This window comes from Cavia porcellus, unplaced genomic scaffold (genome assembly GCF_034190915.1).
Source record: "Cavia porcellus strain 051 isolate PalLab524CR breed Dunkin Hartley unplaced genomic scaffold, mCavPor4.1 scaffold_18, whole genome shotgun sequence".
In the NCBI taxonomy this organism is placed as follows: Eukaryota; Metazoa; Chordata; class Mammalia; order Rodentia; family Caviidae; genus Cavia; species Cavia porcellus.
Window position 1 is genome coordinate 56,415,107 of NW_026947501.1, and position 16,763 is coordinate 56,431,869.

Genomic DNA, 16,763 nt, shown 5'->3' on the forward strand with positions numbered 1-16,763 from the left:
TCTTAGCAAATCTGTTTCATGTTCCCTAGCTGGAGTTTCAGCCACATAAATTTTAGATAGTAGAAAAGGATGGAAGTGGAAACGAAACATAGGCAAAGACAAAAGAAATGAAGCTCTGGAATGTGATATAAAAAAAGCCAAATGTACAGAAGTGGGAGTAAAGTGGTTCATGTGAGTTGGACTGAGTATTCTATTTGGTTCCCTTTAGCTGTAAATAGTAGGATTGGTTTAAACCAGGTGTGGGGGCACATATGTAATTCCAGCACTCGGGAGGCTGAGACAGGATTGTTGCAAATTTGAGAACAGTCTGGGCTACAAAGTGAGCTCAAGGCCAGCCTGAACTTCATAGGGAGATCCTGTCTCAAAAAAAAGACAAAAAGAAAAAAAAAAGGATTAGATGATCTGTGAGGTCCAGTCCACTTGCGGGATCTCTGATTCTGATTCTGTTGCCCAGGCTAGTTCCTTCGGGTGTTAGGAACAAGAGTTCCAGAGATAAATGGCTCCCGAGACTCAGGCCATGTTGTGCAGGACCAGATTGGGGCAGAAATTTGGTGTCTTAGGACAGATCCTGCATGACTACAGATTATAGCTAAGGAACCCTCCATGTTTATGCTCACCTGGTTGCCCTTTGGGCAATACAGAAATATTAACCCTGGTCACCCCCTCTGCCTCTGGGTATCTTGTGAGAGCCATTAGTGAGACACAATTGTGGGCATGTTGTTAATGTGGGCTGCTATGGAGATGCAACCAAACAAAAATAATAACAATGTTAATGATTGTTTCAGTCACTTGGGAACCTGTCTAGTCACTGCTGGAATGCCTTTGTTCCATGCAGAAAATAGAGTTCTCTAGAAAATAGTGGTTCTCCAACCTCAACAGGGAGGAAAATTTTAGGTGAAGGCCAACTACTGAAACCCTGAAGATACGTGGCTTCTGGAAACTGTACATAGAACCTCTTTGGTAATCCAGGAAAACACCTGTGGTTCTACCAGCTGTGGTAACACCCAAGCCTGTCCACATCTTCATTCCTTGCGCATCGTAGAGAATTTCCCAGATGTGGTTATTGAATTTCTTGAGAATTTGGTTGAGAAACAGCCATCTCAGTTAGTGTACCACCCCAATTACTACTTCACATGAATTCCTTGGAAAGTGGTTTTAAAGGGGGAAGAAAAACTAGGTAGCTGACACTAGTCAGGGAGATGGCCTTACTTTTGGTAGGGGTGGGTTAGTTTTCTGGGATTGTGAATTAAGACTGAACAGATCACACCTTCTGGGGAAATGAGAGAAGGATGTCCTGCGTGGTGCTTTTCTGGGTCTTGTGGTTTATGTACGTGTATATGTACTAGGGGGAGGCTGTCCTGTGGTAGAGATTTTGAGTGGCTTTATGGCATACCTCTCAACCTTCTGAGGAGGACTCAGAAAACTTTTCTTATTGTCACCTAAATAATTCAGAAAAAGTGGTACTGTACACTTACTGGGTGTCACAGGTTTTGCTAGGCATCAGTATTTTTCTTTCATGACCTGCAAAGTTAAGCGAGGCAGATAAAAGTCATGAGTGTGTGGGTAAGTGAAGGTGCTCATAAGTTGAGGGGCTGTTGGACCCAAGGAAATGTCATAGATTTCATATGACAATTGCTTTAGAGTTCACAAAGATCCTTGTCAGATCCCAAAAGGAGAAGAATTCATCTTGGAAGAGGTTAAGGGATCAATCTAAGGTAAAAACTGTCCAAGCCAGCACTTGAACTCAGATTTCTATTTTCAGTCTAATTTTTCCACTGCATATAGATAGATGCTTAAGTGTCTTGTCACTACCAGTGCCAACTGACAAGGTGGAATGGATCATCCTTGAGGTTTTCCCACCTTAAACACCCCATCAATCTGTGATTCTACAATCCTTATTAAAAAATGAAATAGACATGAAAGAAAGTTTGAGAGATCTCCCCTCCCTCTCTTCTTTTCTTTCAGTGAAATCTTTTTTTAATTCTGTGATACACAGAAATCAGGGTCAAGGTGACCTATGTAATTGAGTTCATGGTTAAGGATGGAGTCTGGCTGTGAATGTAGGTGTGGTCTTAACATGTACCAGAAAGATAAGAAACATCTATGGAAGCAACTTGAAAATTGTATACAGTTAGATGTAACAGAAATCTCTTCCTTGTAGAGAAAAATACAATATTTCTCTGTGAATTTTCTGGGGAAAATTTGATCAACATTATCCATTGATTCAGCACATCAGATTCAACCAATCACAGATTGAAAACACTTGAAAAAATGCATCTGTGTTTGTTATAGTTTGTGTCTGGGTGTCCCCTCAAAGCCTCATGCAGTCATGGGGACTGGCTTCTAGCATTCGTGTTTGATTTGTGGTCCAATGCTAAGATTATGGGTGTGAGTAGGGGAGGTAGCCTACTTAAACATGAGGGGTAGAAAGAGGCTTCTCTTGTGCTCCTCCTCCTTTTGCTCTTGCTGCTTTTGCTGTTTTCCATCATCACGAATGGTTGTCTCTGTGACATGCCACCTTGCCTTGGAGCAAGCAGATTGTGGACTGATACCTCCACAAACTGTGAGCTAAATAAATCTTTCCTTCCTCAATTTGGGGTGTCAGGTATTTTCTCTCAGCAATCAGAGAAAAGTAAGTAACACAGAACTGAATATGTTTGAAGTATTTTTCTTGCAAATATGCCCTAAATAATACGATAGCTATTAAATTATACTAATATAAATTAGCACATGTTATTTTATTTTTTTGATCAGAAATTGAACTTAGAACCTTGAGCTTGCCAGGCAGGCACTATGCTGCTGAATCATAATCCTGGTCCTAACACATTAAATATTATAAGTCATCTAGACATTATTTTCAATTGTAAAGGAAGATGTGTAGAGGATCTATGCAAATTCTTTTTTTTATATTTTATTTAAGGAGAAAAAGAAAAAAAAAACAGAAAAAGGGTACAAGTAATACAGAATTTCAAAAAAATAAACAGTAGGAAATCACTACTTAATAAATTACATATTGTCATCTTAGAAATAGTTGTTCAAGTTACAAAATTAAAGCATACAAAGTGGACATTCAAACAGTGAGACTGCAAACAGTTCTGTTCAATGATCCAACAAAAATTCAGTAATATGGTTATCTATCTTATACACTTAAATATACATGCAGTATCCTTTAGAGCACTTTCTTTTCCTCTTTTTTACAATGATAATTACACATTTTGGGTTTTATTACTCCCACAGTTCTTATTTTTTTTTTTTGATCTATGCAAATTCTGAACTCTCTATAAGGCACTTACATAAAATCCATGGAGGTTGGTATCTGCAGGGGTTGATAGGGTCCTGGAACTAATGCCGTGTGGATACGAGGGACACATGTACTTCTTTTCAGGTGCTATAAACTGCTTCATAGAAATAAAGCATGTAAAAACCATTAGATGCAGGGACAATTGAACCTTTTGTCTTAACTTATATCCTATTTAGTTATGACTTGCTTTTTGATTTCGTGACAGGGAGGAGGAAAGGACTTAGTGTAGTTGCTCACTGTGTTCCTGGAGCTATAATCCATTATTTTGTTTAATCCTGTCATCAGACCTTGGGCAGGAAGTGATGGTTGCATATTTAGCCAGCAAATCCCTCTCTAGCTGGGATCTCTTGTCTTTGCTGTAGTTCATTTCTTCCCTAACTTTGGTGCTTTTGTGGTTCTTAAATTCTCTTTCCCTCTTCTCTTGATATGGTTATTAAGAAAGCTGTGTTGTGGGGCACCACTGCCAGGGTGACAGCCAGATCCTAGCCTTTTCCTGTAAGCGAGTGCCATTTGTGGACTGTGGGGGATTGGTTGCCACCAGGGTACAAACAACCCCAGCCCCTTCTGATATGCGGGCTGAGAAACAAGAAGATCCAACCCCTGCCCCCAAGCAACCAGCTGATCTGGAGAAACACAAGTTGCAACATTGAGGTTGGATGCAATTTGATGCTTGTGGTGTCTGACGTTTCACTGACTTTGCAGGTCTATATCCTCATGGTCTGATCATCTATTCAGAAGATCACGGTGTGCAGTGTGGCATCTATGGAGGATCTCCTTCTGAAGGTGATGGCCATTTTTAATTCCCTATCATTTTGTTTTGAAGTCTTATATCATTTTCATTGCTTTTTGGGGTTGGATTTTATTCTGTTTTATTTTGTTAGATCTAATGGCATGGGCAGCTATTTAAAAGATACAAGACATATTATGGTAGCCATTTGGCATTTACTATTATCTTTTTTTGAAGTCCTTTATTACATTCATTGTTTTATTTTTATTGGTTCTAATCTGTTTTATTTGATTTTTACTATGTCTGAGGGTATCTGCAGCTATTTTGAAGACAACAAGAGGCATTATGGTAACCACTGTTGATTTTGTATTGTTTTGAAGTCTTGTGTCACTTGCAATGGCTTGTTTTAATTGGCTTTGTTCTGTTTTATCTTGCTTGGTTTTAGTCTCTTTAAAATGAAATTTTAAAAAATGAAGGCTATGTCATCTCTTTGCTTTCTTCCCTGGATTCCCTTTAAAAATTAAGCCTATTTTCTAATTTTTTTTCTTGTGGTTAATAATCACATAATTAGAAGCACATTTTTAAATAAATTTGTTTATCTCTTTGAGTCATTTTCCTCATTGGCATCATGATTGTCTATAGTTTGTACTTGTTTCACAGTTCCAAAAAATAACTGTATTAGTTTCATGGATTCTAAAGTATGTTTTTGAAATATTGCTATGCTAGGGAAGTATAAAAATAAAGAAGATAGTAAAATCCACAAACAATGTAATAACTAGAGAGATTATGGCTATTCTTTTAATGTACTTTTTCCTTTTAGTCTTTCTTTTTTCAAGAATTATTTAGATGTCTTTTTTGGAAATCTAGAGCACATAGACATGGTGGAAAGTGTTCACTAAATAGCCACTTGCTTATTCATGGGATTACTTCATTCATATCTGTCTTCATTTCCTGGGCCTCCTTGCGGTTGAGATTGAGGACGTATGCTTTGTTGTGGCCAATAAGCTGTGAGTGGGAAGTGATTGATAGGTGATTTGCTACACTCCTCTACTGATGTAGTCAGGGGTTGATGTGTGCTTTTGTCATGTGTGACTTCCCCTGATTTTGAAAGTCACATGTTTTAGGGAATGTGCCTTTACGCTGGCAAGGCATGACTACAAATGCATGAGAACAGAGCATCCTGTATCAGTATCAGACTTTGCTATGAAAGAGTGAAACAAATCTCAGATTATAACAACCTCATGGGTGGTTTCGGATTGTGTTTCCATGGTTTAACCTAACCTATGCTGATTCATGCTATGTATGACTCTCCTTCCCTTTTCACTGAAGACCAGTATGCCACATGTTTTCTAAGGATTTCTCTTTGACACAATCCATTTCTTCTTGGGCAGATTTGTTTTTACAAATTAGTTAGTATTTCTCTTGTCATATTCTCTGTCCTCTGGGAGAGGAATTTGCCATCCAGTAAGACCAATTCAGAACCTAATCAGTTGCTTTCATTTTGGCTGAATTTGGATACTGGATATAAGGATAAATTAAATGTGAAAACAGAATGGCTCATCATAAAGTTTGTACTGTTGAGTTAATATGTCAGACAGATCACACAATATTACAGATTCCATTAATCATCTAACATCCATTTGGTACTTTGGAGTTCTTCAAAGCATTTTTATAAAGGTAAATATGAGCATTCCATGTAATGTGAAGTTGATTTTTTTGTGTGTGTATTCAAATAGTGAACAGAAAGAGTCTTATTCCCAGTCATGGTTTTCTCCTTGTAGTTTTTGATCCTCACTCCTGCCTGCAGGTGAAGATCGAAACTCGACTGGAGCCATTGTTGTACAGGGCAGGGATTGGCAGGTGCAGCAGACAATGTGCCTGGAGAGGTAAGAGATTTAGATCTTCACCTTGGACCCAATCCTACTCATCTTTTTTTTCTTTTTCTCTTTTCATCGGTACTGGGGATCGAACTCACGATCACCTGCTTACAAGGCAGGTGCTTATGCCGCTGAGCTAAATCCCAAGCCCCCCAATCCTAATCATCTACGTGACCTTAAGCAACTCCCACCCATCTCTGGGCTTCTTCATGGATGGAGGGAGAAGACTGGACTGGATGATTGCCGGGAGTCTTCCAGCCCTAGTTGTCCACTCTAGATTCCATGACTATCCTGAAGATGACTGTGCTTTACCTTGTGGTCCCCCTGCGCCTATGAGTTACTGGGGTTGCCTACTGTTTGGTTTCCACACTCATTCTTCACACTTTTGTAGACTATTGCTCTCTAGGCATGGTGATGTCACAAAGGGACACAGGCTAAATCTGCTTTGCTTCATTATTTCAAAGGCACACTTTGATGTTTTGCTCTGAGTATAAATGGAAATAAAGTGATTTTCTGTATAGAAATAAACAATAGTTGCTGATAAATGAGAAGGAAAGGCCCATTTTGTCACTTCTTCCAAATGATCATGACTCAGCATTGTTCTCTAGAAAGCCGAGCACATCAAAGGGTCAGCTGGGCCATACACTACCCTCAAGAAAAGAAATTTAGGTTTCTGAGACCTGAGGTCTGGACAACTTCGGAATGCTTTGGTATGAAAATGAATATCCATGGGAAAAATATGATCACAACTTTCCCTTTGTGCACCCTTCCTTTCATGAGGTCTTAGTGATGCCCCCAAGATGCCATTCTATGCTGTGCAGAGTTCCTGAAGGACACCGTGGCTCTCCTGAGAAACAAACAGTGGGTTGAGAGAGGCTTGTCTGCAGGGAATATCAAGTGCAACTAGCCAAAAATTGAGTTAGAGTCAACAAACTTTTAAGCACAATACAATTTGTCTACAATAGATAAAGAAGATTGGAGAAATTATTAAAGGTCATCAATTCACTCATTTACCCATTTGTTCAGTCACAAAAGGTTAATGTCTTTCATCCAGGAACATACTTAGAGTTGAGGGCTGGTGGTAAATGAGACAAACATATTTCTTGACTTCATGGAGTGTCTCTGCTAGAGAACGCATATCTTGCATACATAATCAAAATTGTGGGAGTGTCTCAGTCTGTAGATGCTACCATAATAAAATACTACAAACATGGTGGCTTATAAACAACAGAAGTTTATTTCTCACAATTCTGGAGTCTGCAGGACCCAGATCAAGTTGTGGCAGACTTGGTGAGGGTGCACTTTCTGATTCACAGACTTGTACGTCCTCAGATCTGCACATGACAGAAGGGGTAAAGGAGTTGTCTGGGGAAAATCTCCTTTATAAGGGCACCAAACCATGATCTAATCACTTTTTCAAGACCTTACCTCCCAACAATCTTACATTTAGGATTCACTTTCATTGAGGAATTGCAGGGAGGCACCGTCATTCAGTCTATAGTAGGTGATTATTAAGAAAGGGGCAGTATGGGATGCTGTGGAGATGTGTGCATGGGATCCTGATCTACTCTAAAAGACCAGAGCAAGTCTCCCCGAGAAAGTAGCAGAATGGACAGCAAGGGTAAGGTAGAGCTAAACGGAGGTGGTGGTAGACTCAGGGAAGGAATTCAGTCCCAGCATGGAAACAGCATGTGCAGAACCTGAGACTATAGGGATCATTGAGTATTTGGGAACCTGAGGGAGGAGTAGTGGGGCAGGAGCCCCAAAAGTGAAGGGCAAAGTGGCACGAGATGGGGCTAATGAGCCACAAAAGGCAATTTGCCAGTAGAACGCCGAAAGCTTATCACTGAGATGAACTTCAGACTGGATTTTTGTTTTAGAGGTTTATCCTAAGGAAATTAATTTTAAGGACATTTATCTCCTGGATTATCTAAATATTTGCCTTTATTTTCTTTCTGTAAATTTAACCTTTTAATATTTAAGCTTTTTATTTTTTTAGAATTTAATTTTAACTGAATTTGGCATGAGAAAGAAAATATAACTTTTCAATTAAAATTTTTTTTCCCCAAACTTTACTCATCAATTAACATACACTTTCCCTGTCTGGTCTGAGACTCTGGAATGCTTATGTTGAAATATAATCCACTTTCAGGCAACCTTTGAGGAAACCACAGACCGAGGGACTAAAGGCCCAATTTCCTTCTTCAGTGGGACAGGGAATACGTCACTTCTTCTCTACCCTCTTTGGTTCTATGAACTCTTTCTTTCCATTCTCTGTAAGATCACCGGGCCAGTTCTATAGAGATTCCAGAGCACACAGACAAAGCAGAACTAACTTATGGGGCAATTTGGGAAATGATTACTTACAGTATTTGATTAAGCTTGCTTTCTGAGGTGATGTATACAGTCCAGAGCAAAATCATTTTCCTCCCAACTCCTCTGTTTCTGTCGACTAGACTCAAGAGTTTCATTTCATCTTAGGGTCTTCTGCCCTCCTGTGGCCCAGGTGTCCCTCAAATCCACTCTTCCTACCTTCCTTGGGCTTATTCCTGCCACCATTTGGGTGGTACCACTGCGTTTTCCAAGCTCAGGCTTGAGGCATTAGATAATCTCTTGGCTTTCGCTCATTCCCTGTGCTAATCTCTTGTGTTCATCCCTGCCAGAATTTTCTGTTTAAAGATTGTTTAAACATCTTCCTTTTAAACATTATTGCTCTATTTAAACACTGAGGAATTGCTTACTGATCAGAAAAGAAAATCTGAATGTTAAATTTATTTACTTAATTTTTATTGCAGTACTAGAGATCAAATCCAGAGACCTGCGTTTCTGAGGCAATCACTGTACCACTGAACTGTGTCTTCAGTTGCCACATGCTAAATTCAGAAGGCTTACCATAATTTGGTCTGACTCTTCCTTCCCTCAGTGTCATTGAACCAAGAGTTTAAAAAGTTGCTAGTATGTGCCTGTAGTTGCTGCCTTTTAGAATTGTGGAGCCATTTTCCAGCCCCAACGTCTTCCTCAGAAAAGGAGTCAGTAACTTCTACCTCCCTATGAAGGAGGGAGGGGTCCACTCAAGGACTCAGACACTTGTAACGTGGTGAAACAGCCCACTCTGCAGCTCGGCAGCTGTTTCTGGAATGTTCTTTCCTCTGCTGCACCAGTCGGTATCTGGGAGGTCCTCAATGCATCCCATCTGTTGTTCTTGAAGATGAGCAAAAAGTCTGACACCTTGAGAGAGCCCTTGGAAAGCTGGTGGCATCTCTTTTGTGTCCCTCGAGTCTTCTCTAGAGCTTGTTTCTTAAACATGGAATTGGCTGCTTTTTTTAGAGGAAGTGATGTTGGCCCACAGGCTTCAGGAAGCACGCTAGATCCTGAATATCAGGTTTGCAGGACAGCATGGGGGTGCTCTTTCTATTCTCCCCTGCCTTGGTTTTAGTTACTTTCCATTAAGGCAGAGTTGATTCTCAAGGTGAACCACATTTTCTTCCTTGAAGTTCTGAATTTTGTCTTCAGAGGCAAGGCCTGGACAAAGCATGTCAGTTAAGCATTAGCTTGAGGTTAAGGAAATTATTATGAAACTGTAACTCTATTTAATTTTGGGTCCAGGATTGACATGTGTGTGACCCTGAGTGGTTACTGTACCTGTGGGAAGGAGGAACCCAGGCTTTACAGCCAGACAGATTGGAGTTTTCTATCATACTGAATGTGAATTTCCTAGTTAAAAAAAATAAAGACTTGATAATATTCAGGTTTGCTTCCTGATGTCTGATATACTCCTGAATATATTCAGAATTTCTTTTAGAAATGTCACTGATCTAAGTAAGTTTGATGAATTAGCTGTCCCAGTGTTCTACTAGATAAGAAAATTGAGCCTCTGGAAGTTAATGAGTAGCCTATAGTAACTAAACTAATATTTTTACTAGGTGAAGGGCCAGAACAGTGATCAAGTCATTTGCTTATCAGTCCCCTGCTGTGTCTCTGTACCTCACTGTCCTTGTCTTTGTGTCTCTGTCTGTAGTTTCACAGCATACTTTACCTGGATAGAATTACCAGATGGAACGAAATTCCATTTACCACAAACCACAGATCAATCCAGCAACAAGTACTTGCTCTGTGCCTGACACGTTGCAAATGGCAAACATGGTACAAATGTACTCCGGCCTCTCTGCATATCATCACATACCTATTAGTGAATCTAAAATAAAAATGTCTGGCCACACTGAGTGTTGGTGAGGATCTGGAAAAAATGGAACTTGTATCCACTGCTGATGACAATATTAAATGGGACAACTACTTTGGAAAAGAATCTGACAGTTCTTAAAGTAAAACCACTAACCAAGTATCCAGTATATGACCCAGACCTTCCACTCCTAGTCTTTACCGATTGAACAGAAGTGAAAGCTTATGTTTGTAGAAAGGTCTATAAGAATGTTCTTAGTAATGTTATTTGTTTTTGACAAAGATAGAAACAACCCTAGTTGACAAGTGAATAAATAAAAAAATTGTGGTCCAGCTGTACAGTAGAATACTATTCAGCAATAAACGGAATGAACTAGTCACACACAAAAGTATATGGGTGAATCTCAAAGTAATTCTGGAAGAATCCAGACACTAAAGAGTGCATGCATCACACGACTTCATTTATATACAATGCTAGAAAGTTGTCTAGTTACTTTTCTCCTTGCTGAGACACCGCAGCTGACACCCATAACTCAAAGTAAGCAAGATTTATTTTGGCTCGCAGTTTGTAGGGATTTCAGCCCACAGTCACCTGGTTCCAAGGCAGGCTGGCCTGGCAGAGGGGCCTGGCAGAGGAGGAACAGCTCATGGCATAGTCAGAAAGCAGACAGAGAGGGATCAAGGAGAAGGGAAGGAGATAGACCTTTTCAGGCCATGCCCCAGTCACCCTCTTCGTCCAACCAGGCTTCAACTCCCAATATCACATTTAACTACAGACTCATCAATGAACTAATCCATGGATATATATATATATATATATATATATATATATATATATATATATATATAAAACATCCACATGACCCAGTTGCCTCCTAAGAGCCCCCATCTATGAGCACTGGAAGCTTTAGGGAAACACCTAGATACAAACCATCACAAAATCCCCAGCGGCAGACTATCAGTGATTGTCTGTTATTGAGGGGCGGAGAGTGCAGAGGGAAGGTTCCCAAAGGCAGGAGAAAACTTCTGCGAGTAATAGATATATTTGTTATCCTGATTGTGGTGATAGTTTTACTGGTACATACAGGAATGATCAAAGTATACAGGGATCATTTCAATTAAAAAATTTGTTACAGTGAAAGACACACTGTCATCAAGCCACCACAAAATACTGCAAGCTACTTATCCCATTGGTCTCACCAGTTTCTGAAGCAGTTCTGGAAGTTCTCTCTTGTGAGTGTCTTTATGAGACGAGATCAAAAACATGATGAACGCTGCTGCTGAGTGCACCCAAGAGAAAGGCAGGCTTGTAACAACCTTCTGACGCCTCCTCATCGACCTTGCTCTAGAGCTGGTACCACGTGACCTCCATGGTAAAAATGACCATGAGAGGGAGATGTTTTGAACCAAATTAGGATATCTAGATAGACGCCACACAACTCAAGATACTTATGAAAGAGAACATCTGGAACTGCAACTGCTTCAGAAAATAACAGGAATGATAGGATGTGTGTTTGCAGTGAGGAGGAGTATTCTAGGGGTCAGTAGCAATATGTCTTTTACTAAAATAAAATTTAAAAATTTAGCATCACCATGTTTTTAATCACACCTTGTACCTTTGTCAAACCATTAAATTGTACACTTTAAATTTGTAGTTTTTTTTTTTTTTTGTATCTTAGTTTTATCTCAAAGAAGCTGTTAAATGAATAACTAGAAAAAAAAAAAGACCTCTCTGGACCTCACAGCTGTGTGACTATAAAGGATATGTAGTGATAATAATACTGGTTTTTTTTGGCTGCCTGCAAGCCCCTCCTGGCACATCTTGGGGCCAGAGGATGTGACCTGTAAACCGATTTAGTAGCTCCCTAGCCTGCCCTGCCTGTGGAGCCTTACTGGGACCCCAAGCCTGGCCCTGCAGCTGGTGACCAGGGAGATGCTGGCATCCACTCTACAGCCAGGCTGCCCGCTATGTACCTGTGTGTATCAAGGCATCCAGCTCTTCTGCATCCATGCAGGATGGGGAAGAACACAATCTTTCACACAGAGCTTTTAGAGGTACTAATTCCTCCATGTCCCTCTCTCAGTGATCCATCTTTCCTGCTGAAGAAGGATGCCATGCTGTTCCTCAGGCCCAATGCTCTCCTCTCCTTCCCGCAGCACATCTGCTCGCGCCAATGCATGGCTTCCAATCATTGAGCTCTTCGGGTCCCAGTAAGGACGAGGAGGAGACTGAGGTCTGGGCTGGCATTCCCACCTGTGGGCCGTGGCTGGCCTTGCTGGTGATCTCACCTGCTAACAGCACCCCTAGAAGTCTTTCTCATTTCTCAGCACCTCCTCCTGGGCTCCGGGTGAGAGGAGGAAGGAAGAACCAGAAACACAGGAAGGAGGTGAGGAAAGAGGCAGGCCGGCCTCACAGGGGAGGGCAGAGGCTTTGAAAGGGATGTGGGATTGATGCGCTTCTTTGTTCCTCTTTCTCCTTTCCTGATTCTCAGTCTGACATTTGTCAAGCATGTAGGCAGGATAAACGAATAGCAAATTGCCTTCTTGAGCTTTTTAAAAGCTTTTCAAATTTTTGTCACATTTGCTTCTCTGTTTCTCTCTCATTACACACACACACACACACACACGCGCGCGCGCACACACACACACACACACACACACATACGTGTGCATGCACACACTCAGAGAAGTTAATGGGTTAATGTTTCCCGCGCCCTCCTCCCAACTGCTACTTTTCAGGCTAAGGAATTGGTCACATGAGACTGAAGTTTCAATTTGGACCAGTAAATTAAACTGCAAGAGTGTTTTCCTTACTGAAATGAGACCATTCTTAGCCTCCTTTTAAAATTCAGTTCAAAATACTTTATTATTTTCTGGTTAAAAAAACCCCCCAAAGTTCTGCTTGTAAAGAGTTTCTAAGATTTTTTCTAAATATATCCTATGTTCTCCTTCTGCCATCTCTGACTTCCCATTTGAGGTTTAATCCTAGTTTTCTTTTCTTTTTTTTGTGGTTCTGTGGATTGAACCCAGGAATGACCTATTACTGAGCTATATCCTTAGTCCTTTTTATATTTCATTTTGAAACAGGGCTTTGCTAAGTTGTCCTGGAGATCGCAAACTTGTGATCTTTCTGCCTCAGCCTCCTGAGTAACTGGGATTACAAGTGTGCACCACAATACTTGGCCTCTCTTTCTTTCTTTCTTTCTTTCTTTCTTTCTTTCTTTCTTTTTTTCTTTCTTTCTTTCTTTCTTTCTTTCTTTCTTTCTTTCTTTCTTTCTTTCTTTCTTTCTTTCTTCCTTCCTTTCTTCCTTTCTCCCTTTCTCTCTCCCCTCTCTTTCTTTTTTCTTGCTTGCTTGCTTGCTTTCTCTCTTTCTCTTTCCTCCCCTGGAATCTCTAAGTCTGTAGGGGTCAGTAATGAACCGCTGAGTTCCCGGAACCGAGCACTTCGGCTCATGAGAAGCAGTTGGGGTTGAGGGAGGATCCTTTTGGTGGCCAGGTAAAAAGTTCCATCATCAAAGAGGGAGGACCAGATGATGATCCTTGGAATGTGTGGGGAACGGGCTCAGGTGGAGACCACAAATGTCTCCTTGATGAGTCTTTCTCATGCCCACTGTAGGAAATGGATTCTAAACGCTCCTGGGAGTAGAAGTGGGGTCAAGGGGAGGAGGAGAGGGAGCTACGTCCTGAGACACGCACAGAGCCACTGCCAGCAGCTCTCAGGGAGTCTACCGCGGTCACACCAAAGATGGGGAATTCCTAGCCTTTCAGGATGGCACATATGGAGGGAATCTGGCTGTGGCACCTACTTCCTTTTCTTTTGACGAATGTCTAAAGGTCACCATTTCCTCTTGCAAAGGAAGTTCACCAAATACTCCATTTCAGCTTTATAAATACTAAAATAAGACACTATGAACTCTGTGTGGGATTTCCCAAGGAAGCAGAGGCAGAGTTATTTTGGAGACAACGTAAATTCAAATAGATTACTCAGGAGCAGTAGCAGAAGCAGGAGCCAGAATTTCCCCACAGTGTCCTGGACTCTCATTTGCCTACTCACTTTCAAAGTATTTCTATGAAGAGGAGGGAAGAAAAGAGCTAGGGTGAATGAATTGGTTTTTTAGACACAACTCTCTCCACCCACTCCATGCCTAGAGCCTGTCTCTGGAGGACAGATGCAAACATCCTGTTTTTATCCTTGGGAAAGGGCAATGACTAGGCAAATTTCGTGCTTGAACTCCTGTCACCGTCAGGATGAGCAGCAATGACTGCCAAGTAGACAGAGAAATGCGAAGGGTTCTGGGGAGTCCTGTCCGTCTTTGGGGCAGACAGACTGAAGCTCACTTTCTGTGCAGGAAGGGTCAGTGCTAAAGGAGGACTTAAATACCGCAGCTGTTCTGGAGCTTTGGAGAGTTATGTTGTGGTGTGAAGATCAATGCTGGAAACTTCCCATCAATTTTTTTGTAAATTTTAAAGAGGAAAAAAACTCCAATAAAAACAATGATACAGAATTTCAAAACAAGGTAATAGGAAATTAACAATGGTTATATTGTGTATTGCTATCTTCAAAGTAGTTGCTAGATTGCAAGATGTAGGCATGCATAATTTTGTTTAGACATGCATAATTGATAGGAGAGCATAAGCACAAACTTTTTTCAATGAACTAAAAGAATAGGTAGTATAACTATTTTACTATCTTGTGTGTGTGTGTATACATATTTGTTTTTTCTTTCATTTTCACAATATCTATTGTACATTTTGGATCTTTTTCATTTTCTTTCACATAAGGAGACATGATATTTATACATGTGAGTCTGATTTTTTTTCACTTATGAGTATGGTCTCAAGTTGCATCCATTTACATATAAAAGCCTCAAATTACCCTTCTTTATAGCTGCATAATACTCCATTATATAAAAATACCACATCTTTTTTTTGTTGATTCTGTGATTGATGAGCATTTGGTTGTCTTCAAGATCTGATTATTATAAACTGCTGCTATAAATATGGGTGTACATATATTGCTGTAGTATGATGTTTTTAATTCTTCTGAGAAGACCAAAAAGGGGAACAGCTAGGTCAAATGGGATCTCTAATCCTAGATTTTTGAGGAATCTCTCCATACTGATTTTCACAATGGTTGTGTCAGTTTACACTGCCACCAAAAGTGAAGAAGGGTTCCTTTTTCCCCACAGCCCCTGTAGCATTTTTAAAACTTAAAAAAATTTTTTTCCTCTAGCATTTGTTATTGGCTGATTTTTTCTTCTTTTTTTTTCTTTTCAAGACAGGTTCTTGCTATGCAGCTCAGGTTGGTCTTGAGCTCACTTTGTAGTCCAGGTTGGTTTGAACTCATAAGGATCCTCCTGCCTCAGCCTCCTGAGTGCTGGGATTATAGGCATGCACCACCATGTCTGGCAATTTGTTATTTGCTTGATGATAGCCATTCTATTTGGGATGAGATGGAAACCCAGTGTTGTTTTAATTTGTATGTCTTGAAAGACCAGTGATGTCAAACATTTTTTTCATGTATTTATTTGCCATTTGTATTTCTTCATCTGAGAAGTATATATTCATCTCAGATGCCCATTTTCAGATTGGGCCTTTGAATTTGGGGGGTCTGATACTTTTCAATTCTTTTTATGTTCTAGATAGAAGTTCTCTGAAGGACAGTTGTTTAAAGTTTTTTCCCACCCTGTGAGATTTCTTTTCACTCCATTGGTGATTTCTTTTGCTGTGCAAAACTTTTTAATAAGATTGTTGATTCTTTGAAGATCTTCCCATGCAATTTGGTTTTTGTTCATCAACTCTCTGCCTACATCAATGTCTTCAAGATTTCTACCTACTTTCTCTTCCAGTAAATCATTGTTTCTGTTTTAATATTTAAATCTTTGATCCATTTTGATTTTAGTTTAGTGCATGGTGATAGGCATGGGTCTAGTTTTAGTCTTTGGCATGTGGAGAGCCAGTTTTTCCAGCAACATTTATTAAAGAGATATAATTATACTTTGTAGTATAATTTCAAGTCAGGGATTATATTGCCTCCTGCCTTGTCTTTGTTGCCTGTGATTGCCCTTGCTATTCTAGGTGTCTTCTGTTTCCAAATGCACTTCAGGAATGTTTTTTCTAGATCTGTGATGTATGCTAATGTATTTTGATTGAGATTGCATTAAAACTGTATAGTAGTTTTGGGAATATGGCCACCTTCACAATATTGGTTCTTCCTGTCCATGAACAAGGCATATCTTTCCATTTTCTAATATTCTTTTGATTTCTTATTTTGAGTGCTGTAATTTTCAATGTAGAGATCATTTATTTGTTTTGTTAGAATGATTCCTAAGTATTTCATTTTTTGGGTGCTATTGGGAAGGGTGTGTTTTCCCTAATTTCTCTCTTAGTGAGTTTGTTGTTTGTGTACAGGAAGGCTATTGATTTTGGGGTGTTGATTTTGCATCCAGCAATGTTATTAAATTTGGTTATTAATTCTAGAAATATTTGGGTGAGGTGTTTGGGATCTTATATGTAGAATGTAATTTTATCTATGAATAATGATAGTTTAACTTTTTTCTTCCCTATTCTTATTGTTTTTATTTCTATCTCTTTTCTAAATTGCTCTGGCTAATGTTTCCAGAACTTTATTGAATAAGAGTGGTGATAGTGGAGATCTGTGCCTTGTTCTTGATTTTAG